The following is a 26,695-nucleotide window of genomic DNA, read 5'->3' as shown; positions in this document are numbered from 1 at the left end:
TGCCACAGTCTGCGGGGAATATTCTGGAAGGGAACCAGTGGAAATTCCCCCACTTTTGACTGGAGCTCATCAAGAAAGCCAACTGACCATGGGCTCAGCAGCCCTGTCCTTGCTGGCGGGAGCCGGGGCTGAGGTCCAGCGCTGGACACTCCAGGGACACAGGAGCCGGGCGCCAGCTGCCACGACTGTTTCTCAATAAACTCACTCCTGGCTTTTCTTTCCATCTCTACCAAGGCGACCGTTTCTCGGGGTTTGTATTGGTGGTGGGGGGCAGGGAGTCAAAGCAAATGCTCGAGTGTATTTTTTTCGTTTTTTCCCTTTTTTTTTTTTCTTTTTGGGTCACACCCGGCGATGCACAGGGGTTACTCCTGGCTCATGCACTCAGGAATCACTCCTGGCAGTGCTCGGGGGACCATATGGGATGCTGGGAATCGAACCTAGATCGGCCGCGTGCAAACGCCCTACCCACTGTGCTATTGCTCCAGCTCCCGTGTTTTCCTTTCTAAATAAGTTTTTCTGGGCCTGAGCGGACAGGGAGCAGGTCATGTGCCTTGCAGGTGACCGACCCAGGTTCAAACCCAGGCAGCGTACACGCTCCCTGAGCACCGAGTCACCATCACCCTGAGAATCACTAAGTGTCGCCCCAAAACCACAAGTAAGAAGTAAATTAAAATTCAGCTTCTGGCTATTCTGCTACGTAGGAGAGGATTCACCTGTGTGAATTTGGGGGTTTCATTTTTGATTCAAAGCTGGCGGCTTTACCTTTGGATGCATCCCAATTAATCATTGTCAATTAAGGAAAGAAGATGAATTATCCTCTGACTTTAAAAACGAATCTGAGCAACGTGTAACACACACACACTCACACACGCACATGTACACACAGAGGCACACACACACATACATGCACACACGCACACACATGTACACAAATGCACACACACATGCACACAGGCACACACACATGCACACACAGGCACACATGCACATGCAGACACACACATGCAGACACATGTGCACACACATGCACACACACATGCACACATGCGCGTGCACACATGCATACACACATGCACACACATGAACACACAAGTACACACACACATGCACACATTCACCCTTCAGGTTCTTTCCAGATACACGCCTGGGGCAGAGGGAGCAGCCGTGGCCCGGTGGAGTCGGCGTGTGGCCAGCAGGCGCTCTCTGCAGGAGCGTCCACGGGAGACTGGCCCCGCTGCTGTCTGACCCTGGGACAACTCCCCACTGAGGCCCTGGGCGGGAGGGGCGAGGGAGGGAGGGAGGAGGCGCCTGCACCTGGCTGGGAGGTGGTGATCCATGATCCTGTCTCCGTCCTGAGGCCACCTGAGCCCTTCCCAGGGGTGCGGGACAGCGTCACAGACGAGTCCCGTCAGCCCCGCTGGAGTGGGGTCTGAGCGAGGCTCCGAGGGTGTGGAGACCCTCTGCCTACACGGCCCGGGGGGGCGGCCCGGCCCTGCCTTCCTGGGCCCCTCACCGCCGCGGCCGGCCCACCCGGCCCCCGTGAGCCAGCAGGGGCTGCCCTGGCCTGTCCCTCGGCCGCCCGCTTCCTGCCGACGCACAGCGCCCCGTCCCGGCCCGAGAGGCGGCGTGTGTGTGGGGCGGGGTGGGGGGGCTGCGTGTGCACAGACTCACGGCTGAGGCTTCCCTGCGAGCACCCAGGTTGGCTCTGGAGGTGGACAGACCCCCTGGCCTTAGGCGCAGGCCTGACGAGGACGATCAAAACATACACAGGCTCCCTCGGGCCTGAGGGATGGGCCCCACGCAGGCCCGGGACGCGGGGTCTCCTTTTCCCCAGGGAGGTGCTTAGAGAGAGTGTGCGTGTGTGTGTGTGCACGCGCGCGTGTATGTGTGTGTGTGTGTGCGTGTGTGTGTGTGTGTGTGTGTATTCTCACAAAGGAATCATTTCTAAAGCCAGGGAAGGTGCCAGCCGGCTGCAGCCCTGGGCCCCGGCAGCACCAGCCCCTCCCCTGCAAAGCCCAGTCACACGAGCTGCGGGTTCCGGACGTCCAAAGGAAACCAGAAACCGAGACGTTTTGTTTTTTAAAGGAAAATCCCGTGTAAAAGGCAGAGCTCCGGCAACCGCACCTCCGAGTTGGAGTCCGACACAGAACCTGGGCTTCGGCAGAGAGCAGCGCTCACGGCCCAGAGACGCAGGGTGCCGCGCGGGAAACAGCCTGGCCCCCGCCCCCCGCCGCCCCTGCCGTTACTCAGACCTTACTCGGGGCAAGATCAGGAAACTGCCCTAGTCAGAGACGCAGCCACAAGTATCGAGCGCATCACTACACGTCCCCGGGGCCGCCCCCAAGGCCACCAGATGCGTCTGGAAGGAGCCGGGCCAGGGCCAGCAGGAACCCTCAGGGCTGGCCGCACCCCTGCTCAGTGCTCCCGAGTGCCAGCACACCTGCTCCGCCCGGCTTACCTGCTGCCCAGGGCCCGTCCTGGTGACTCCGTCCCCTCTGCTCGGAGCCGAGCGTGACCGCCGTGCAGACCGCACGTGTGAGTCCCGACCCCCTGGCCCCGGCTCCCCGAGACTCCTCCAGACTTCACAGCCTGCGGCGTTCCTGTCCACTGAGCAGCAGGCGGGCCCTGCGGCCACGTGGGGCTCAGGATCCCGGGGGGCCCCCCCGCACACCTGCGCAAAGAGAAACTCAGCTCTCACGGGTCCCCCAGAGTCCGCGCACTTCCCCCCGGCCCCTCCAGACAGCTCAACTGTTCTCCGGTCAAGCCGGGAAGGACGCGCGCGGCTTAGGTTGGGGCGGGGAACCCCGGACCACGGCAGGAAAGCAGGACGGCCGCACACATCCCTCCTCGGGCGATAGCGATCTTTAATTTCACCAAGTCATTGATCATCCGAAACGCACTGCGCGGGCGTTATTAAGCACATTAATTTCTAATATCATGCGAGCGATCAGTCCTCCTTGCATGGATAACCAACACCCCCTTGATAGATGCACTTGGGGACACGTGGGAATGATAAGGAACTGGGCGTCGGAGTGGGCAGGTTGGCTTTGGAGAATTCAAACCACTTTCTAAGAAAAGCGCGTCTGAAAGCAAAAAATGGCCCAACCAGATTCTTAATTGTAAAGACTGAATCTCCGGCCGAACAAGGCTCCGTGGGTGACTCTTCCCAACAGTCTCCACCGCGTTCCCCACTAGCACCCACCGGAGACCTTCCCGGCAGCGGGGAGAGGAAGCCAGGGGCTCAGGGCCGCCCCGGGGAGCCGCCGCCGGAGCTTCCCCTGGACAGGAGCCGGCCCCCCGCGGCTCTGCCCTGCCTCCCTCCCACTCACACGCTTCTCCGAAGACCAGAGATGCCGACAGGGACGCGGAGCATTCTCAGCCCCAGCACCGCACACAAGGCCACCGGGTCCCCAGGGAAGCAAGCACACGCGGGGCCCTCCCGACTCGGACGCGGCCCCGAGACAGCCCCGGCGTCTGTGGGAGCGGCTGCGGGGGGCGAACCCCTGCCGGAAGCAGCTGGAAGGAGATCGGGGCTCGCCAGCTGGATGGGCGACGGGGCTCGGGATGCCCTGGCTCGGCCCCAGGCCCGGGGCGGGGGGCGGAGGGCGGGGGCCGCGGTACTCACCGTCTGCTCCCCGCGCCGGCTGCAGCAGCTCACGCTGGGCCCAGCTCCCCGCAGCCCCGCAGCTGCCCTGGCAGAGCGGGCCCCGGTGCCGGGCTCGGGCAGCTGGGACATAATGGGCCCGGCTGCTCCGCAGGGACAGAGCCCGCAGCGCGCGTGGCGCTCCGCCAGCGGTAATCAGGGAGGCCCCGGCTCCTCGGGCTGAGCTCCCCCCGGGCCGACGTAATTAGCACAGGCATCAGACTCACACCCGGGGAGCCGCAGCCCCTCCAGCCGGCTGGCACCCATCGCCCTGCCGAGGAAATCAAGGCGCTGCCTGAGCGTGCCAGCGGCAGCGGGGAGAGAGCGCAGGGGGGCGCCCCGAGCCCCCTCCCCGACGGGCGGTGTGCACGATTCCTCAACAGCCGGGCACGACCACTCAGGGCTGGGCGGTGGGCACCGGGCACCCGAGTCCTGGGGGGGGCGGCGTCTGCCCACCTCGAGCCGGGCAGGGCTGGTCTCCAGGGGCTTGTGCAGCCCCGGGGAGGGGCCGGGACTCGAGGGAGGCGAGTGTGAGCAGAGCGAGGGCCCTGCCACGGCGCCCGCCCGGCTCCCGGGTCTGCAGACTGGCTGTGTCGCTCCCCCGAGCGGGGCCGGGCACAGGGTGCCCGCACAGCAGGCCCCACGGTCCGCCCTGGCGCGGGGCAGCGAGACTGACCCCTGCCCGGTGCCGGGGTCCCAGCAGCCCCCAGAGAGACCCTGAGGGGGCTAAGCCCTGCGGGAAGAGCGTGGACGTGGGCACTGGCCAGGCAGGTGCAGTCCCTCGGGCCACAGGGTCAGGGCCACTCAGAGGGTCCTGAGACCTGGGGTCAGCGCCGGCCAGAAATATCCGGGCTCAAACCGTGCTTGAGTTGTCTGTGCACTCACGTGGGGGGGGGGGGCGGGGATCGGGGAGGGAGGGCGGAGGGAGGAGGGGGGCAGAGAGAGGGGCAGAGAGGAGAGAGAGCCGCAGACAGTGGACGGGACACCCTCCCCCTCCCGGCCCTCCCGGGCTGGGCAGTCTCGGCCCCGTGCCCCTGGCTCCAGCAGAGACCAGCTGAAGACTCCAATTTTGCGTCCAGCAAAGCGACAGCTCTGAGGGCATCGGGAGGCTTTGGGCCTCTGGGGACAGGCAGGGGTGCGAGGAATCTCCGAGTCAGGGCGGCCCCCGCACCCCCACCCCGGGTACCTGTGTGGACGCTGGGACTCCCGGGTCTTCCTGACGCTTCCCGGGAGCCCCAGGGTGGACAGGCCAGGGAACAGCCCCGGTGCCCTCGTGGCTGAGACGCCTCACAGCACTCACGCCTTTGTCTGGGGCGCCCCCGCCCGGGGCTGGCAGCCTGGTCCTCCCCCAGGGCTCCTGGCAGGCTGGTGGGGGGCTGGGGGGCCGGGGGCGGCTCTGGGGGGGCAGCGTCCCCTGCTCGGGGACTGGAGACTGACCCCTGCAAAGACCGTCCTGCCTCCGAGGGAGAGAGGACGAGCATGACGCCGCTTCCTGCCAGTGCTCCTTGGGAAAATGGGCCCAAGTGGGGGGTTCTGCTCCCCCCGGTGGACCCCCAGACACAGAGGGGCAGGCTTGAGTTTAGAGCGCATCAATCTGGGACTAGGGCAGCACTGAAGATTCTCTTTAAATGAAACTTTAACAGCTGCCCTTCTGGAACCCTCCGCCGACCCTCCCGTCCCTCCACCGTCCGGGCCCAGACGCAGAGGCCGTGAGCCGGGACGAGCCCAGGGAACCCCCCGCCCAGGCCACGGGCTCTGCCACGAGCATCCGCGTCACACGTGGGCACGAGGCCCCCGCCCTGGGCACGCCGGGGCGTCTGGGGGTCTGTGCGAGTTTGCAGTGTCCCTGCGGGGGCGGGGTGCAGTGGCAGAGTGTGAGCTGCAGAATGAGGAGCCAAACCCGGACATGCCCTCCGTGCCCGTCGACGGGCTGCATTCCCCGGGGCCCGCGCCCTAGCCGTGGGCACCGCCCGATCCCCCTCCCAAGCCTCTGCCTCAGGGCCCTGCCGTCCCCTCCAGGACGAGGACCTGGGCGGGGACTCCGGCCACAGCTGTGACCATCGTCTATCACCACACACCAGGCCCGTTCACTGTAGCTTTTCCCTCCGTCCTTCCCACGGGAGTGGAAGGGGCCGTGCAGGACGCGGCAGCTCAGGCGGGGTCTGTCCACCGCCAGCTGCGGGTTCTGGAACAGTCCAGGGCTCTGAGCCTGAGGTGGGGAGCACGGCGGGGCCCTCTATCTTCCCAAGGCCGGCGGAGGTGGACACCTGGGCCCTGCCCGTCTCCCTGCCCCTCCCTCTCACTGAGGGACCCTCCCCCGAGTCACGGAAGAGTCATCACGGCTCTGCCCCCTCCCCCAGAGCTGAGAATCACCTGAGAACAGACGCGTCCCACTCCACGGAGGGACCCGCAGGGCGAGACATCAAGTGACTCAGGCGAGCTGTTCCGGAGAACAGCTTTCACGGCAGAGCCCCGGGGTCCCTCTGCTGCCGGAACGGGGACCCCTCTCCCGGCCAGCCCCAGGGGTGAGCCCCTCGCTCTGGGTCTCTAGGTGATTTGTCTTTTGACTGTCCCGCCTCGGCTCTGCACCGAGGCAGGCGGGACCCCTGGCTGCATCCGTGCTTAGAAGGGGGGTCGCAAGCCGCCCCCGGATTCTGCAACCCCAACACGCTGCCGTTCCCTGTGCTAGCCCCCCACCCCCAGGCCATGGGGCGGGAGGGGGAGAGTTCCCACGGTTCCAAGGACACGCACGCCCGGACATGGGGCCAGGCATGGCATCCGGGCAGGAGCTGCAGGGTGGAGGAGGGAGGAGGGAGGGAGGATGGGAGGACAGGAGGAGGGAGGGAGGGAGGGTGGGAGGAGGGAGGGAGGGAGGGAGGGAGGGCGGAGGGCAGGACCAGAGGGCAGGGTCTGGGCTCAGGACATGCAGGGCCGGGTGCTCCCTCGGTCCCTCTCATCCGCGCAGGGGTGCGCCAGCCCTTTAGGGAGCGCCCCGAGCGCCCCCAGCAGCTTAGACGGAGCCACTCACCCACCCCAGACTGGCCTATTTTCTTGAGGCATTTCCCATCTGAGGAGGATGGAATTGAGATCCCTGCCTGAAATCCATTCTCCACCCGACGTCAGAGAGCCATTACTCGGACCCGCTCACGTCCCAGCCCCTACCTGGGAAGCCCGACCCACCCCTTCCTGCCCAGGCGCCGCTGCTCAGGGCTCGGGGCAGGGGCCCTCGCAGTCCCCACAGGCAGGGGGGCTTCTCGGCCAGTTCCCTGCTGGGCGGCCTCGCCCGCCTGGCCCTGGCCCGGCACGCTTCGGCCTGCACCCACGAAGGGTCGAGTGAAAGAAGAGGAAGAGGCGCAGGGTGACGAGTCTGCCGGTCCCCACAGCTCGGCCTGTCAGACTCAGAAGGGCTGCGGGAGGGGACAGGCTGACGGGACGGGGGTTCCCGCTGGGCCTGGGAGTAGCGGGTCTAAGTGCCAGGCTGTGGGCACTGCCCCCACTGCCAGGATTCCTCCAGGGGGCAAGAGTGCCAGAGAGGAGACGGCTGCAGGGGGGCGTGAGGTGAGAGGCTGAGCTAGGGGGTCTGCACCGTGGAGACCCCGCCTGTTAGCTCAGAGATGCCGGGGGCTGCACCCGGGGCCCCGCCTGTTAGCTCAGAGATACTGGGGGGCTGCACCGGGCCCCGCCTGTTAGCTCAGAGATACTGGGGGGCTGCACCGGGGGCCCCGCCTGTTAGCTCGGAGTTGCTGGTGGGGGGCTGCAGATGTGCCCGTGTGCCAAGCCCCGCCCAGACACTGCGGACGCCCTGGCGTGGTGCCTGCCACACGGGGTCCTTCCCGGACACAGAGGGAGCCCGGAGACCCAGACCAGGGGGCACACGGTGGACTGAGGGTCACTCACCGAGGCTGCAGCTGCCTCCTGCGGCTGGAAAGGAAAGAAAGGAACATGGGTGCCCCGAGGACCGCTGCCCCGACCCCGGCTCCAACACGCTGTGACCTCAGGCGGTCAACCCCCAAGGCCACAGACGCCAGCAGGCAGGGAAGCCCTGAGCGTGCGTCCAGGGACAGGCCTGCAGGGAGCACCTGGCCTCGCAGAGGAGCCGCTCAGGAAAGGCCGCAGAGGAGCACGTAAGAGTGGCCACAGGGACCCCTCAGCCCAGGACAGCCCTCGAGGCAGGACACGCTGGGGTGAGTTACACTCGGGCCGGGAGCAATCGTAGAAATTAAAATCATGTGGTACAATAGACTTTTTTTGTTGTTTTGTTTTTTGGGTCATACCTAGTGATGCACAGGGGTTACTCCTGGCTCTGCACTCAGGAACCACTCCTGGTGGTGCTCAGGGGACCATAAGGGATGCTGGGAGTTGAACCCAGGTCGGCCGCATAAAAGGCAAATGCCCTACCCGCTGTGCTATCGCTCCAGCCTCTAGAATAGACATTTTTAACCGCTTATAGAGATAATAAAGCGTTATACACCTTCATGGAGAGTGGATTTGGCAAAATTGGACATAGGTTTTCTTTCTATGCAGACTCAGAATACTTAGATCTATATGGGCGTGGTGCTATGTGCTTATATATATATGTATATATATACAGAGAGAGATGTCTTTGTATATACACACATGTTGCAAAGGCTCATCAACAATCTACCTGATATTTATTCATATCTGATATTTATTCATACCACTGTAGCACTGTCGTCCCGTTGTTCATTGATTTGCTCGAGCGGGCACTAGTAGTGTTTTCATTGTGAGACTTGTTATTACTGTTTTTGGCATATCGAATACGCCACAGGGAGCTTGCCAGGCTCTGCCGTGCGGGCGGTAGCTTGCCGGGCTCTCCGAGAGGGGCGGAGGAATATTGTCCATAATCAGCCGAGGAATACACTCGAAACATCTAGCAATATCACTAAATTTATTCATATATATTTTATAAAACCATAAAATGATGTGACTCTAAAGATATGAAATGCCGCTTCACAAAACATGAAATCAGATTCAAAAGGCAAAATAATTAAAGGCTGCAGGAAACCACAGGGCACGCGAAAGGCTGGGCTGAAGTCAGACAGTCTGGGAACATCGGGAAGCAGGAGGGGAGAGGAGGGGGTTTCCAGGGGCCCACACATCGCCGAAAGGGGGCGGGTGAGTGAGGAAGCAAATGACAGCCGGGTTCAGGATTGGAGCAAACGCTGAGTTCAGAAAAGAAAGCAAAGGAGGGCCCAGCAGCGACCAAGGCCCTGTGGTCTCCGGGTGGCAGAGGCTGTGCACTCAGCAGGCTCCTGGACACCAGCAGTGGCCCTGGGCACGCTGTGGCCAGCACAGAGGCAGCGCCATCCGTCCGAAACTTTAAAATAACCATGAAGACATGATCCGACCTTCTGTTTAGGTGAGTGTGTCAGGAGATGGTCAGAGGACGCTTGCAGGGACAGAGCCCCGCTCCGAGGGAGGGCAGCCGAGAAGGCAGGGGACCCCCGGCAGGGGGCTCCCGGGAGAGGCCCAGGAGGGCCGGGCTGCTCTCCGCAGTGGCTGTCACGGACTCACCTGCACACAGCCAGTGCTCCTCGGCGTACTCTAACCCCACTCCCAGCCGACTCCCAGGCAAAGTGTCCAACAGTGTCGCTGGGGCAAGGGGACACTCAGACCCACAGACACCAGCCTGAAAGCTCGAGCCTCCTGCAAACGGGGCGCGTGACGGTCACGCTCACGGGAACAGCCCCTGGGCCAGCAGCTCTGCGGGACGCCGTGAAGGCACCCAGCGTCGCGGGGAGAGAAGCCTCAGAGAGTCGACCGGAGGAAGGGACAAATTGGCCCTTATCACGCTACAAACTCTTGCTTCAAGAGGAAAAAACATTTTTTTTGCTGTTTAGAGAAAAAGACAAACTGTACCGGAGAGAATATTTCCAAGCCTCGTATTCACCCAAGGAGCAGAATCCACGGCGTGTCGGCCTGGAAGGGGCCCGGGGTTAGGTGCTCCGCGTGCTGCAGGCCTGGGTGTGACGCCAGCCCCGCGGCCGGCCCTGCACCCAGCAGTGCCAGCAGCGAACCCGTGAGAACCCCGGGCTGTTGCCCCCAACAGACGCTACAACAACAACAAACTCCCAAGATCCTGCAACCGGCGACTCCACAGGCACGAAGAGGCCATTGTCCGACGAGGATCAGCCGGAGCACGGAGAGCTCAGCCTCGCCAGCTCCGGGGAGACACGGACTGAGCCAGAAGGAGAGATAGCACACACCCACCAGCGCGGCTAAAATAAAAACCAGCGAAAACACCCAAGCGGAGAAAGTAGGGAGCCAGATCGCTCTCCCTCACAGCCCCGGGGGTGTCAAACGGCGCCGCGCTCTGCAGAACGTTTAGGTGATTTCTAAAATAACTCCGAGTGCCGCCGGAGCAGCAGCCCCGCTCCCGGCCGGCCCCGAGGCCCCCGAGAGCCGGCACGAAGCGCTCAGCGGGCAGTGCCCACCCAGGCGCGCCTTCAGGACGGCCCCAAGGGACACGGGGCCAGGCCCGACCCAGGCGTGGGCAGTGACAGAGGCCCACGGCCTCCAGGAGCCACAGCGGCCTCGGAGGAAAGGGCGAGAAGCAGCTCCTGGACGCTCGGCTGCCAGGGCCAGATGCGAGGAGCCGCAGGGCTGGGCCGGAAGCAGAGACCCTGGAGCTGCCCCAGCGCCGCCCGTCCACAGCCAGGACCCTGCTGGGCGCTCCCTGTGGGCTGCGGACGCTGCCAGGGTCCTCGCTCAGGCCACTGCTCGGGGCCTGGGGGGGGGGGGGACGCTACAGACCCCCGGGGTCGTTCTTCGGGCTCGGCCCGCACGACCCATGCAGGACCCCTAAACCGCAACGGACAGTGAGCAGGATGGGTGCGAGGCCAGGACCGGGTCCAGACTTGGGGCCGAGTCCTGGGCAGGTGGGGCCCGGGGGACGTGGCTCCATGGGGGGGAGGCGCCAGGGGACACGGCTCTGTGGGGCCCCTGCCAGGGGGACGCCTCGCAGGGCTCCAGGTTGCTCGCGGGGTGGACGATGGCACACGACTCTCGGGGTTGCCCACAGGACAGTGACGGCCACGGGAAGCACTGTGGGAACACCAGGACAGAGATGCCCGTGGAACATGCCGGAACCCTGCGGGAAGGGGGGAGGGCCTGGGGGCAGCCGAGGGTGACCCCAGCCTGTCAGCGGGGTCCCTCCAGCCCCTCCAGCCCCTCCGAGAGCCCCCTACTTTAGAAAGGGGGTGGGGGCTCTTTCGCTCTGTGGCCAGCACGGGCCTGTCCTCCTGGGGAGGGCCCAGCCCCCGGGAGGAGCCCCGATGAGCCGGCAGCTGGCGGGAGCACCTGCTCCTGCAGGGCCGAGAGCCCCGAGGGCAGCCCCCGAGGGCAGCCCCCGCCGGCCCTCCGCCCGTCAGTGCCCTGCTTCCCCCGTCAATCTCCCGACACGGGGCCGTGTCAGCCGGGCCAGGCCCCACAGGGCAAGGAGGACCTGCACCGAGACCCCCTCCACGCCCCAGGCTGGCTTCTCTGGGCACCGAGCTGGCGCCAGGAGAGCACTCTTTCCGGAGCTGACTCGACACAGCGGGCGTCATGGCCCTTAGACTGCGTACTGGCACTGCCAACACCCTCCGGGGTTCACTGGCCAAATCCCGCTCGGATGGCGACAGGGGAGAGCAGGATGCCCCCCGCGGAGACGCAGCACTGAAGGGGCTTTGCCGTAGAGCTGCCCTCCAGGGAGTGTGGCCGGCAACAGCGAGGGCGGAGATGCTTCCGTCCTCTTCCCTCTCGCTCTCCAGCGTGAACCAGGCCCGGCCGGCACGCGGGCGGCCAGGGCCAGACCCTGGCCGGGAGTGAGCACCGAGGCCTAGGGCAGTGGCTGAGCCCCGTACCCGGTCGGAGTCATTCCCTGTCGAGTTACCTTCGAGCCTGAAGATGGTTATTTTTCACACCAGAGCTACGGGGAAAAGCACAATAAACAGCACTGAGCTAAGAGAACGCGGTGAGAAATGAACTCGCCCAACAAATATGGATTTATTGAGTTGAGTCGCATGTGTCAAAGGTAATGTGGGTACCTGCTTGATCCGAGCTTCCCAGGAACTCGATCCTGGCAGGTAATATAGAATGTGTGCCTCGGTATTTTAAGAGGGTACTTTTGAACACTGAATTTCCAATGTTCAAAAACAATGCTAGTGTGAGAAGAGATTATATTTGATATAGTCAGGCCGTGTAAACATTTTGGAGCAAATACCCATGATCTTCCACCATGGAGAAAAAAATCTCTACAACTGAATAAACTGAAAAATGTAGTGCAAGTACTCGGTGTATCCTTCAGAATTTTACCAAGCGCGACTGCTTTTACAAATGTTGCCTCATCTAGTCAAACGTCTAGCATCTGAACTACAATTAGAATTGTGCATCATATATTTTTCGCTTTCATACTTTTCTTTTTTTTCCCTAGAAAGGTATTATTAAATCATTATAAGATTGGACTTTTTTGCTTAGATAATTGAAAGTGAAAAAATAAATGTCATATGCTATATAAGGCCCATCATTGTTACTGCTTTTGGCATGTCAAATACAACATGAGGAGCTTGTCAATGAGGGGTCTTATTCCCCTGACACTGAAAGAGCCTCCAATGCAGCACCATTGGGAAGGATGAGTAAAGAGAGGCTGCTAAAACCTCAGGGCTAGGACGAATGGAGACATTACTGGTGCCTGCTCGAGCAAATCGATGAACAAAGGGATGACAGTGATACAGTGATGCTATACAAAATTTTAAAAAGAGGGTATTTTTGAAGACCCTATGATAATTTAGAAAAGGGGGAAATTGTTATTTTTCACTTTGCACTTCTACAAATGCTATGGGGAGATGGTTTTTGAAAAAAGAACTTGTAAAATCTGTCAATGTCATGTTTCAGAAACAGCTATTGCAGGGGGCGGTGACACTGAGGGTATTTTTAATAACCTTGGAACAGAAGCAACACTTTTCCAGATACACACAACCTTCCCATCTTGATACTGTGGCAGGAATCTGGTGTGTCGACCTCCACAGAAAAGACTGTATACACAATCCCAACTTTCCATAGAGCCCCACGGACTCCACACACCTCCGTGTGAGACACTCAACTCTAGAACAAGGGGCTATTATCATCTGAAAACAGCATTTCTGCCTTCCGAGAATGTGCCCATTATGTCATAAGAATTAGTGTGGGCTATTATCATTGCATTTATTCTGCAAATAAAAAAGTGAAACAGAGAAATGGAATGACTGAGCATCCTGAGTTTCTGTGGAGGTCACTGGGTTGTGCCCGCTGACCACACTGGCTTTGAGGCACTGGAACTGCACTTCTCAGAACTTCAGTCATGCAGAAGACCAATCCCCTAACCATCCCAGTCTGCTCCAGAGGAACATCAAGACCACGATTCTACCTCAGGTGAAAAAGAAGTTTAATCTCTCACTCGTCAGGGGGAAAAGCCCAGCAAGCGACCGAGGCCTTGACGAGAGCTCCAGCTGCCAAGGCGCAGACGTTGCCGTCCCGGACATTCGCCTCCACGTCACCTCTAGGCCCACCGAGGCAGCCAAAGCCCCAGCCATCGCAGCTGCATTCCAGACTGGAAGCAGACGGGAGGAGAAATAACAATTCCCAGAGGAATCACTGCACTTGAGCAGACTTCACAGGAGTTCCCCTAAGTCTGTCCGCTCAATCTCACCGGGTGGCCACGGGGTGCCGTCCACGAGGCCAGGGACCGTCTGGGCACATCCCGGCCCCAGACAGGCCCAGCCACTCTTACTAAAGGAGAACAGAGGTTGGTCGCCAGCTGACGAGTAACACGACAGACAATAAAACAGCAGAGCCGGGGCCAGAGTGATAGCACAGTGGGGAGCATGTTGCCTTGAACCCGGTTGCCCCGGGTTCAATCCCTGGCACTCCCGATGGTCCCCCGAACCCGCCCAGAGTGAGCCATCGAGCAGAGCCAGAGTGAGCCGTGAGCATCACCAGCTGTAGCCCCCAAACAAATATAAACAAGTGACCAGCTCAATATCGCAAGGTCAATGGACTAAAGCGGCGGAACCAGATTGCAAGACCGAGCACGAAAGGTGAGATTTCTCACGGAGAAGCCGGGCTGCAGCTGGGGTCTGTCTCCGAGTCACGGACAGAGGGGGGTCTAGCGCTGAAACGGGGTATGCCCTGGGTGGCGCCAACACTGCCTGTTCACGCTGCGTCCAGAGGGGTGACACTTACGCCGAGTGCCCTCACCCACACCTGCAGCTGACGCGCCCATTCTCCACCGATGAGCAGCCAGCTCGGAGAAGAGTCCGTCGGGACGAGACAGGGAGAGGAGAGGCGGGACGCCCAGCACAGGGGTTAGACAGAGATGATCTCTGGGCCATGGGGGGGTGGAGGGGGCGTGAAGTTCACAATTTAAATACAAGATGTAGGCCGATGATTTTTTAAAATGTTTAAATATTAAACTGATAATTATTAGTAAAAGTAGCACTGCAGCACTGTCATCCCGTTGTTCATGGATTTGCTCGAGCGGGCACCAGTAATGTCTCCATGGTGAGACTTGTTGTTACTGTTTTTGGCATATCGAATACCCCACGGGGAGCTTGCCAGGCTCTGCTGTGCGGGCGGGATACTCTCAGTAGCTTGCTGGGCTCTCCGAGAGGGGCGAAGGAATCGAACCTGGGTCGGCAGTGTGCAAGACAAATGCCCTACCCGCCTTGCTATTGCTCTAGCATAGCAATTATTTTTTTTTTTAAAGTCTGCCCTGTATGCAAGGGGAAAATCGCACCCCCAAAGTGCTAATGTCCCGGTTAGTTACAAACCCAAGTCATCCTGAGATGAAGCTGCAGTTCTACAGCCCGGGAGACTGGACAGGGCCGACCGGCCCCTCTGGCCTGCAGACCCCCACCACCGCCCGTCCTGAGGGTCTCGGCAGCTCTGGCTTTCTCAGGAACCACAGCTGCTTCCAGTGGCCCCCTTTATCCCTCCGCCCTTACAGCTACTTCTTAAATGGAAGGTTCTGGAGTGTCGTCAAAAGAAATCCATGGAACACCGAGTAGACGATTTCCCCATGTGCCAGAGGAAAATGAGTTTCGGTGATCTGACCCCAAAGCAAGCAGGATCACTAAGGGCCGTGTGGTCACCGTGTGTCTGTCCAGTGCGGGCAGCCAGAAGGGCGGCTCCGGGCCCTCTGAGCCTCTCTCGCTCCCCCAGGCAGGACTGCACAGCCCCGCTGCCCCGCCCCGTGCCCGGCAGGAAGCACCGCCCCGGCCTGCAGGAAACGGGCGAGAGAGTGTCTGTGGGCTGGTCACCTCCTGACCCAGAGCAGCAGGACACGCGGAGAGCGACAGCCGGCCCAGGGCTGCGCCCAGCCTCTCTGGGAGGAAGGGCGTCCTGCGGGCCGCCAGGGTGTTTGGGAAACGGCCCCACGCACGGGACACGGCTTCCGGCGACACTTCCTGCGTGCCGGTGGGCGGGGTGGGGGAGAGTCCCTCAGAGCACAGACACCAGAGCTTCAGGACCCTCAGCACAGAGATCCTTGGCCCCGACCCAGGGCGACGTGGCCAGCCCCTTTGGGTGCTCGAGGCTCAGTCCCAGCGACTGTGGGTGTGTGGGCCAGGCGGCCGGCGGAGACACGCAATCTCAAAGTGATTTTCAGGGTGTGTGACAGCCTGGGCAGACGTCGGCCCAACTCAGGCCCACGGGCACCCACTGTCTTCCGTCCCTGACTGCGGAAGCTTCTAGAGACTTGTCTCTCGGAAGGCCCCAGGGAACAGTCGGGCGCTGGGGAACCGTGTTGGTGCGTGTCTGGAGAGAGGGTGGCCGGGAGGACATGCCAGGGGTCACTCGAGAGTGTGCTGCTCTCCAAGGCCGATTCCTCCACACGAACACTGCAGGGGGAGCCCGGGGGCTCGGCACGGGGCCCGCTCTGCCCGTTGGGTGCTATGCCCGTGAGGAGACCGGAGGCCTCGCCCTGCTTCTCCAGGCCGAGTGGGCTCCGGGACGTCCACTCCTGCTCCCTGGCGGGCCAGCCTGTCTCCCGACAGCCAGGGGAGGAAGGGCAGGAAGGCTCTGCCCGGGGGCAGGCGGGCCGGCCCCTGACTCACACCCGGGCCTGTGGCTGTTTCTGCTCTGAGTGTTCTCACTTCCTGACGCAGGCACGAGGACGAGATGTCCTGCTACTTACCGGCTTCTCGCTGTCCAGCCCCGTGCCCCCGGGCCGGGTGGACGGCAGAGAGCGTGTGGGGAGCTAACGCGCGCCCGCCCAGGAGCCCAGGACACTCCGGACAGAGCCGTGTGCAGGCGTGGGCCTCGCTCGTGCCAGGGCGCTGCCGGAACCCAGCTCGCGGGAAACCAGCGTTGGGCTGAGCCACTGGAGCCTTGACAGGAGGCCCAGGGGCAGGGGCAGCCACTGGCCCCAGAGCAGCCCCGATGCCGGCAGCCGGCGGGCTGCAGCCATGGGAGGGGGCAGCCGGGGCCCAGAAAGTGACCAGGCAGGACAGCGGGGCCCAGAGAGTGACCAGGAGGGGCAGCGGGGCCCAGAGAGTGACCAGGAGGGGCAGGAGGGCCCAGAGAGTGAGCAGGAGGGGCAGCGGGGCCCAGAGAATGACCAGGAGGGGCAGGAGGGCCCAGAAAGTGACCGGGAGGGTCAGCGGGACCCGCAGAGTGACCGGAGGGGGCTGGGGCCCGCGTAGAGGCCAGCTTGGTGCTTTCTCGTGTCCATTTCTCCTTCAAAGAGGGCCCAGGGCCTTGGTGAGGTTCCATTGGCTCAAGAGCGTTTCCATCTCCTGGAAAAGCAGGATTCGAATCCCTGGCTATTAGCCGCCCAGGCCCGGAAGCATCGTGCCACCTTCCTGAGGTCTCAGCACTGGTCACCATCTGCCAGGGCCTGGGCCCAGGAGAAGGGCAACAGGACCAGCACACAGACAGACAGACAGACAGACAGACAGACACACACACACACACGACTATGCATGTTCAGGCATGAGAAAAAACACAGACATAGGTTGGCACACACATACAAGCACAAATGAGGAAACATACATGAGTGTGCACATGCATAAACACACATGGCTTTGCAATACACACATGAGAAGAAACACATCAGCAATGCAGTACATACATGGAAACACATGCCAGTGCGCATATATGCACAAGGAGACACTGGCACACATATGAGCACACACGTGCGAATGATAAAATAGACATGGATGGATGCACACATGTGACTGCACAGAAACACATGAGGAGACACATGAGCACACACATGTAGACACACGTGTGGTCAGACAGGAAGGACTCGTGACCTGGTCAGTGCCCCCTTGTTGCTGAGAGACGCCTCCACCCCGTAGAGCACAGGGAGAGACTAGACGTGGGGGGGGACTTGGAGGAAGAGGAAGCGAGTCGACCCCAGAGGCGTCTGTGGACACAGCCTGAGCCCAGCCCCCGGACCCAGGCTGGCCGAGGAGGGTCTGCCGTGGGCAGCCGACAGCTCTGTTGGTCCCGAGCACTGGCCGAGTGAGCGTCCGTCCAGCTCCCCCTGTCCAGGCTAGTGACCGTAATCCAGCTCCTGGCACCTGGCTAGTGACCGTCGTCCATCTTCCGCCATCCTGGCTAGTGACCGTCGTCCAGCTCCTGGCGCCTGGCTAGTGACTGTCGTCCAGCTCCCGCCGTCCTGCCAACAGTCCCCTGGGCAGGACGAGGTGATGGCCGCGTCTCTGTCCTTTCGGGCAGTGGGCAAGGAAAGGGCAGCAAAACTGGGGGTGAGGCCATGGGCGTCCCAGCTGGTCCTCACAGGCCCAGCCCCACTCTGGGGGACACTGGGCGAGGCTGACACTGCTGCTTCCTCCGCTCCCGCCCGGGGCGGCTCTGCTCCGTGCGCCGGGCCAGGGCAGGGCGCTCAGAGGGTGAAGGTCATTTCCAACCGGGTCTGTCCTCTCAGGAGTGCCCGGACCCACCGCACTCTTTCACCAAGAATAGGACGCGTTTACACATGACGAGGTGGAGAGTGTCTCTGTGCAAAGATGCACAGGAGAAACGGCTTCTGCAAAACCAAAGCCTGATGTCGGGGAGAGACTCGGTGCCAGGGTTTGGCTCATGAGGGCGCGGGGTGAAGGCCCCGGCTCCGCTGTATTATTTATCATTCCTTTTTATCTAGGATTCCAGACTATCTATTATTAAAAGTGGAGCCTACGTTCCATTTCAATTACATTATGCTCCTGCTTTTCTCACTTGTAAGCATTCATCTCCACTAGGGCCTCTAATGCCTTAATGCACGGGGCTGGATGCAAGCTGAGAGCCGCCCCCTCCCGCCCCGGTTCTGGGCAGATCTGTCCCTTTTCCAAGCAAACATGAACTTTGGTTGTTAATTATTAAGCCCCCGCATCTAAAGATTTGAGATAATTACCAAGAGTTGTGCTTTTGAGGGTAAACGATTGTTAAATGTGCAGTTTGGCCCATGCCCAAAGAAGTAAACCTGTATTAGGGATAATTATAAATAGTGTAATTGCCGGGGGGTGTTAATTGCCAAGGTATTTGGGGAAAGAGAGACAAAGCAGAGGCTTTCCTTCCGTCTGTCCCCACCCGCAGGATCGCTGAGCCCGCGGCACGCACATTCCTAAAATCCACCGAGTCACCGTGTCACTCCATACGTTTATTACCCCAGACAAATCTAACCTATGGGCTGTTTGTTTTTGCAAAACGCAACTGGCTGCCCCTTGCCGACGCTGCTTCTCCCTGACTCCCGGGACGGGAAGTCGCAGGTAGACTAGACACGGCGAGGAGCAGACAGAAGGCGGTTTCCCTACACTCTCAGGGACAGAGGCACGGGGAGGAGAGACAGCATCCATGGAGAGTCTGGCCCAGGGCCTCGGGACTTCTCTCGAACCCAGAGGTCGCAGAGACGCGTTCAGTACAGCAGCACGCGTGCGCCTGAGTGTGGCTGTCTTCGCACCACAGTGTATGCAGGCCCGCGTGCCGTCACCCGCACACACCTGTGTCAGCCCCGCCCCGCACACACCTGTCAGCCCCGCCCCGCACACACCTGTGTCAGCCCCGCACACACCTGTGTCAGCCCCGCACACACCTGTGTCAGCCCCGCCCCCCACACACCTGTGTCAGCCCCGCCCCCCACACACCTGTGTCAGCCCAGCCCCACACACACCTGTCAGTCCCGCCCCGCACACACCTGTCAGCCCTGCCCTGCACACACCTGTCAGCCCCGCACACACCTGTCAGCCCTGTCCCGCACACACCTGTGTCAGCCCCATACACACCTGTGTCAGCCCCGCCCCGCACACACCTGTGTCAGCCCCCCACACACCTGTGTCAGCCCTGCCCCGCACACACCTGTCAGCCCTGCCCCATACACACCTGTGTCAGCCCCGCACACACCTGTGTCAGCCCAGCCCCACACACACCTGTGTCAGCCCCACCCCGCACACACCTGTGTCAGCCCTGCCCCACACACACCTGTGTCAGCCCCGCACACACCTGTCAGCCCTGCCCCATACACACCTGTGTCAGCCCCGCACACACCTGTGTCAGCCCAGCCCCACACACACCTGTGTCAGCCCCGCACACACCTGTCAGCCCTGCCCCGCACACACCTGTGTCAGCCCCGCCCCCCACACACCTGTCAGCCCCGCACGCACATGTGTCAGCCCCGCCCCGCACACACCCCCGAGGCTTCCTCCTTCCAGGGCCCGAGCCCCGCCGCTGCCCTTGAGCAAAGAGCACCCACCCTGGCGCTCCTGGAGGCGGCGGGACCAGGACACCTGCCTGCCCCAGATCCCGCCCGCCTCGGCCCAGGTGATCGGTCCAAAGGGGGTTAAATAGACCCGGCCCGGCAGCAGAGCCTCCCGTGCTCTGGGCCGCTGACGGCCCTTCTGCAGGGCCTCCCCCGCGCCCGCTCTTCCCGCTCTGACGGGCAGCGCCTGACACTCGCGCTTCACACAGCTCATTAGACGGGCAGCGTGCAGAACGCGCGGGGCGAGGGCCCTCCCGGAGGACGGGCCCCGCCGCCGGCCGCCGGCCACGCCATCTGCTCGGCCTCCCCCGGGAGCAGGCTGGGGGCCGCCCGCCCTGGCATCTGCCGAGTGAGGACTCCGGCACGAAGCCGGGGGCCGGGGATTCTGCATCTCGATCACGGAGATTCGAGCCAGACGCTGGTGCCCGCCCCCCCCCCCCCGCCACGGCTTCAGAATTCACGCGCGGCCCCAGCCTGGGCACACCACGCGCCACGCCACGCGGGCCGGGCCAGCCTCTGCAGGCGGGAAAATGGGATAAAGAGATTCCCCGGAGAGAGGGCGGAAAGGGATGGGTGAACGCGTGCGAAAGACGTTAGCAACTGGGCTGGAGCCACAGCACCGCGGGGAGGGCGTTTGCCTCACACGCGGCCAACCCGGGTTCAATTCCCAGTATCCCGTAGGGTTCCCGGAGCACTGTCAGGAGTTATTCCTGAGTGCAGAGCCAGGAGTTACCCCTGTGCATTGCTGGGTGGGACCCAAAAGGCAAAACAAAACAATAATAATAATAATAATAATAATAATAAAGACATCAGTAAGAGCTCATCCCGACACAGGCCCTCAATTTGGTGGTTGTAAACGCAGTTTCTGTTCAATGGGAGCAATAATCACTGCCAGTGGGCTCAGACTTAGACTTGAGACGGACACTCCCGAGAGGCCTCCCCTCGCCCAGAGAACCACCCGCACATGCACCACAGTGTGACTGAATCCTTTTCTCCACGTTCCGCACGCCCCTCCTGACAGGGGGCAGTGACGAGGGCCCGACACTGGCTGTGCAGGAAGCCGCCCCTGCCCAGACTTCGCAGTTAGTCTTTTTGGTCGAGTTTATCTTGCTGGCCTCAGTCCAGCTCTCGCTGCCTGGCCCAGCCTGTCCACCGCTTCCCCAGCTGTCCAGTGCAAGCTCCACGGAAATAGCTGAGGAAACTCTGCCAAGGCCGAGACAGCCCAGAGCCCGGGGCACAGGGCCCCTTCTTCACTTGGAACTCACAGAAATATAGAAATAGAAGTTTTAAGGAGACAGCACTAGCATCCATTGAGTCGGGTTAATAATAGGCTTATTTTTAACAGGACAAGAGCGATAGCACAGCGGGTAGGGCGTTTGCCTTGTATGCAGCCGACCCGAGTTCGATTTCTCCACCCTTCTTGGAGAGCCCGGCAAGCTACCGAGAGTATCCCGCCCGCACGGCAGAGCCTGGCAAGCTCCCTGTGGCGTATTCGATATGCCAAAAACAGAAACAAGTCTCACCAGGGAGACGTTACTGGTGCCCGCGTGAGCAAATCGAAGAGCAACGGGACGACAGTGCTCCAACAGTGCTTTTCTAACAGGCCCCAGGGAGGGGATTTACACCGTGCAGAGCTGACCCACTCCTAGGGCCTGGCCGACAGCAACGGTCCTTAGTCTGTTCACGGAAGCGTGGACCATGCCGGTGTCCGATGCTAGACTCTGTGGTCACTCCGGCCAGACCCTTGGTGCTCAGCTGCAGCCTGTCTCACAGTGCTCTCCACCGACAGGGAAGGCCAGTCCACACGCCGCTGCTCTGCTCTCGCTCCCCGGACAGGCAGGAGGTGACTGCACAGTGCGTCCTGAACCTCACTGCAGGTGACTCAGTTTCACAGAGTTACTGGCCCACGCACGGCTTCCCGCGGCCTGTGTCCCACCCAGGCCCCGTGTCCTGACTGGTCCCCCTGCCTGAGGGGCTGGTGGGTGTGCACCCACCTCCCAGGGAAGAGGAAGGTGCGGGGCGAGAAGCAACTGAGATGTTCCCGACCCGGGACACGCCCGTGTGGGGAACGCCAAGCTCTGGGCCCAGAGAGGCTCCAGGCCCGCCCGCCCGCCCGGGGCCTCCCCTGCCCCATCCCTGCTCGCCTCGCACAAGCCACTGAAACTGCAGTGCCAGTTTGTCAGGCCTGGGTGCCGCGGCGTCTGGGGGCGGCTGGTCGGGGGCAACTCCAGAGAGTCCTCAGGCTGTGGACGCCTGCAGTTCCCCAGCCCAGCTCCGGGGGAGACTTGTCGAGGCCTCTGAAAGTGTGATTGTAAATCAGGCTTAAGGGGATCCTTAGTGTCACTGGCAGATGCTCGAAACACCACAACAAGAATTGATGGTTCTGCAAAGCACAGAACAAGATCGGGCTAGGGCAGAGTGAGGGGTCTCGGGGCCCTCCCGCCTGGACTGGGGCAGAACTGAGGGTCTCTGGGCCCTGCCCTCCCGGTCTAGGGCAGGACTGAGGGTCTCTGGGCCCTGCCCCCCGGTCTAGGGCAGGACTGAGGGTCTCTGGGCCCTGCCCCCCGGTCTAGGGCAGGGCTGGGGGGTCTCTGGGCCCTGACCCCTGGATTAGGGCAGGGCTGGGGGTCTCTGGGCCCTCCTGGTCTAGGGCAGGGCTGGGGGTCTCTGGGCCCTCCTGGTCTAGGGCAGGGCTGGGGGTCTCTGGGCCCTCCTGGTCTAGGGCAGGGCTGGGGGTCTCTGGGCCCTCCTGGTCTAGGGCAGGGCTGGGGGTCTCTGGGCCCTGATCCCTGGACTAGGGCAGGGCTGAGGGTCTCTGGGCCCTCCTGGACTAGGGCAGGGCTGAGGGTCTCTGAGCCCTGATCCCTGGTCTAGGGCAGGGCTGAGGGTCTCTGAGCCCTGATCCCTGGTCTAGGGCAGGGCTGGGGGTCTCTGGGCCCTCCCGCCTGCCCTCTGCAGCTGGACCCAGGCTGACGCTGCTGTTGCCTGCTCGGCCTCTACGTGTGTGCAAGGACGCGGTGATCCCATTAGTGGGACGGGGGGTCTGACTCGGGAGGGGAGGGGCTGGGAGGGACCCCTTGCGCCAGAGAGTGTCGGAACCTGGCAGGGGCCCGGGCTGTTTGGAAATAGGATGAGGAGACGTCCCAAGGAGGGGGGAGGAGCAGCGGGAGGGGGAGGGAGGTGTGAACAGCGGGAGGGGGCCCCTTTCTCTCCATGTCCGCACTGACACAGGTGGTTTCTGTCACGCGTTCTCACGGGCTGAGGTGGTGCCCACTGCCATCTTAATGCAGACTCCGTGGTACTGAGCGACCAGCACCTTGCCACATGCCCACCGGCCGCCCGTCTGTCTGCTCCGAGAAGCATCTGTTTATTCCGCAGTTACTTCACGCTGCAGATCCTGTGAGTGCTGCTGTATCTGCGCGTCGCTGTGTCTCTGAGCCACGTGCCAACGTTTCCTCCCCTTCAGCTAGGTTGCTTCAGCGTGTCAGCTGTGCATTCTGCCACACAGAAACTTTAATTTGATGCGGTATCATCTGCTTATTTCTGTTCCTGCTTCCTTTGCTCTGGTGTAATCTCAGGGATCTCTAGGGTTCATTGTGAACTGACGTTTGTGTAAGGGATGACACATGGATCCAACTTCCTTGTCGTGTGTGTGTGTGTGTGTGTGTGTGTGTGTGTGTGGTGTGTGTGTGTGTGGCTACCCAGGCTCGCCAACTCTGTATGACAGGATCTAACACTCAGTCATCATAAATACACCAAAAGGGACAGAAAGAAACGTCCTCACGGTACACCAGCCATTTATAGCCAACCCACATCAGTGTCACACTCAACGGCATAAAGCAAGATCCTTCCCTCTGAGGCCAGGCAGGTGGCAAGGATGCCCCCCGCCCCCGATCTGATCCTACGGCTGCAGCAAGTAGGAAAAAAAGTCAAAGTGTCTGACTGGGAGTGAAAGAAATCTAGTTGTCACTATTTGCAGATGGCATAATATATGTCAAGGGAATCAATGATTCCACTTTAAACACAGGAACAACAAACCGGTACAGAAAAGGAGCAGGGAACAAAACCAATACCCAAAATGTGTTGCTTTGCTCTGTGCACACACTTATCTAGAAGAGAAAGATCACAAAGTTTATTTGGTTCAAAATAGTGTCCCAAGGCATCACGGAACTCAGAATCAACTCAACCAAAGAGGTAAGACACTCTACCTGGAGAACTACAAGTCACTTAAGCAAAAACAAAAATGAAAACATAGAAAAGATATATATGGGGCAGGCAGAGAGCACGTGCTGGGAGGTGTGGACCCTGGGTTCAATTCCCAACACTGCATAAATAAATAAAACTACAAAAACCAACAAGCAAGAATAGGATCTCAGGTAGCGGAAAAATACTCCACGGTCATGGGTCGGAAGAGTCAACCATATCAGAATAACCACCTGCCTAAACTATCAGACAGAGTCCATGGGACGCCCATGAAAGCTCCCAAGGGCATTCTTCAAGGACTTAGAACAGCCACTGATAAAATTTGCATAGAATTAAGAACTATCTGAGATAGCCAAAGCTTCTCTGAGAAATATAAAGCAAATAGCACAGAGTTTCCCGACTCCACGCTGGAAAGCTGTAATATCCAAGCGGCGTTGGACAGTGTGCAGGACACGAGGCTGTAGCGACAAAGCCTCCGACCTATGGACGGCTGATTCGGGCCAGGCAGGCGCCAGGAGGGGAGTGGACAGGTGACAGCCTCGCCGGCCCGAGCTCGCAGACCCGGAGCCCACAAGCAGGTGGCGGACGCCTGGCCACCCTGCCTCTTCCTTAAAAGGAGCATCTAAGAACTCAGCGTCTCTCGCCCCTTGCTGGGGTTTCCTTTTATGTTAGCCCAAGTTACTTTAGCTTTGCAAAAATATTCTCTTTGATGTGACTGAGTTCTCTCTCTCTCTCTCTCTCTCTCTCTCTCTCTCTCTCTCTCTCTCTCTCTCTCTCTCTCTCTATTTATCTATGCTATTGCCCTCTCTGGAATCAAATCACTGACGTATATGGATTCTGGGGTCCAAATCCTGCAGAATTCCATATTCTCCTCAGTATGTTTATGGGTCCTGGTACAATCCCAGAGACTTTACCCGATTTTGGATTTATTTCTATGCAGTGTGTCTGGTGGAGAGGCAACCCCATTTTCCTTTGTGTGTGGTCACCCAGCTCCCCGAGCACCATGTGATAAAGACGTTTTTCTCACTCCAACTCATAGATCCAGTTCTTTTGTCAGAGATTAACTGTTCAGAGGTTGCATATCTGTTACATCTGGAATCTTGCAGTTTCCTGCCCCTGCGCCTGGCTGTCTACCCTGGGGCCCCTCTGAGCGGGGCGGGTTGAGTTTCCCTCCCCACCCCAAGCAGAGCCCTGGCAGCCAAAAACGTCTGGAACCCAGCCACAGCCATGCTCAAGGCTACTCTCCACACACTCGGACGAGCCTCACAAATGAAGGAACCGTCAGAGGAACCCAGGTGTGTGGGACCCAGGGCTGAGACCTCCAAGCCGGCTCAGATTAGGACTGGGCCTCCTCCACCAACATCCCCCATTTTCCGGTAGCTAGGCAGTCACACCCACAAACTGCCCCCAGCGCTGTGTAATCCCATCAATGAACAAGATTCAGAGTTTATAAAACAAAGCTCCTGGAAGCTACCTCTTATTGTCCAGTTCTCCTTCTTGGAGAACCCAGCAAGCTACCAAAAGTATCCTGCCTGCACGGCAGAGCCTGGCAAGCTCCCTGTGGCATATTCGATATGCCAAAACCAGTAACAATGATGGGTCTCATTCCCATGAGCCTGAAAGAGCCTCCAATGTGGCACCATAGGGAAGGATGAGTAAGGAGAGGCTGCTAAAATCTCAGGGTTTGGATGAGCGGAGATGTTACTGGAGCCCGCTCAAGCAAATTAATGAACAGGATGACACAGTGATAGAGATCTGGAATCTCAGGGGTATCCCATTAGAATCCCCCCCTCTCTCTCTCCCTTTCTCTCTCTCTCTGTTACACCCAGGTGTGTCAAGGCCTTTTCCTGGTTCTCTGCTCAGAGATCACTCCCAGTGGGACTCAAGACCCATCTGGGGCGCTAAGGATTGAACCCGAGTTGGCCACATGCAAGACAGATACCTATGCACTGGACTGTTGCTCTGGCCCCAAGTTTTTCTGTACTCCAGTACACATAACTTGAATTACTATAGTTTTATAGTACAATTTACGAATGCAGCAGCTATATGTACCTGGGTCGAGAACTCAACACGAGAAATGACTTGGTGCCAGAACTGTGCAGGAGGAAGAGAGCAGCGTGGCACACCTTCAAGAGTGTCAAAGAAGTGGTTAAGAGGAAAAAGAACCTCTGGCTCCAGGCATATCTTTTTGACTCCACCGTTCTTCCTGCACTAACATAAGCCTCAGAGACCTGGGCCCTATGAAAACAGGATGAAAACGCTATCCGGGTATCCCAAAGAGGAATCGAAAAAGCTGTGCTTGGAGCGTCACGTCTCACTCAAATGAGAGAAGGGATCCGGAGTTCTGACCTCCGTCAACAGTCAGGAATCAGGGACGCTGTCTCGTTTGCCAAGGTGTCAAAAATCAGATGGGCTGGACACATAATGCGATTCAGAGATGACCGCTGGACTAGAGCTGTTACCAACTGGATTCCATGGGACATCCAAAGAACGTGTGGCCACCCAACGAGATGGCCAGACTTCTTCGTCAAAACCCTGAATGAATGGTTTGAGGCTCTTCCTGTTCCTGGAGTGAGCAGATATCATTGGGCTACACTAGCACGCGACAGGGACAAATGGAGACGTTACTGGCGCCCGCTTGAGCAAATCGAAGATCAACGGGATGACAAGTGACAAGTGACATAGTACAACTTAAAGTCGGGAACCACAATACCTCCCTTTTATTCGCAGAATAGCTTTGGCTATTTGGGGGTTTTACGATTCCATACACATCTCAGTGGAATTTGGTGTACGTCCTTAAAGAAAGTAATTGGAATTTTTATGGGCACTGTGTTGAGGTTTGGAGTAGGATGGACAATTCGATAGTGTTGCTTCTTCTGGTCCACAAACAGCCTTGCATTTCCTCGCGTCTTTGCCTAGTTCTGTTAATAGTAACTTACAGTTTTGGGTGTCTGAGTCTATGAGGTTCTTTGTTGATTCTAAGGGTTTGGTATTTTGTGACCCTATTTTAAATGGCCTTGTCTTCTCCCCCTCTCTGCTCTCGTTTATTGGAATATAGAAACATAACATATTTTTCAGTGTTGATGTTTGTAGCCTGAGACTCTGCTATGCTCTGT

The 26,695-nt window shown here is 59.9% G+C and overlaps 1 protein-coding gene across 8 annotated transcripts in view; it reads right to left on the bottom strand.

Moving 5' to 3' along the window:
* LOC101557906 (contactin-4) overlaps nucleotides 1-26,695 on the bottom strand; it is a 584,043-nt gene that overhangs the window by 274,861 nt on the left and 282,487 nt on the right. The window contains exon 1 of one of the 8 annotated variants that reach the window (XM_055136082.1): nucleotides 3,626-3,802. The exons of the other annotated variants lie outside the window; for them this stretch is intronic. The gene's annotated coding sequence lies outside the window, so the exon portion shown is untranslated. Of the gene's footprint in view, nucleotides 1-3,625; nucleotides 3,803-26,695 lie in introns of those variants that run through there. 8 annotated transcript variants of the gene reach the window in all.

Source organism: Sorex araneus, chromosome 4 (genome assembly GCF_027595985.1).
Source record: "Sorex araneus isolate mSorAra2 chromosome 4, mSorAra2.pri, whole genome shotgun sequence".
Taxonomy (NCBI): Eukaryota; Metazoa; Chordata; class Mammalia; order Eulipotyphla; family Soricidae; genus Sorex; species Sorex araneus.
This window is presented reverse-complemented; position numbering and strand designations above follow the sequence as displayed.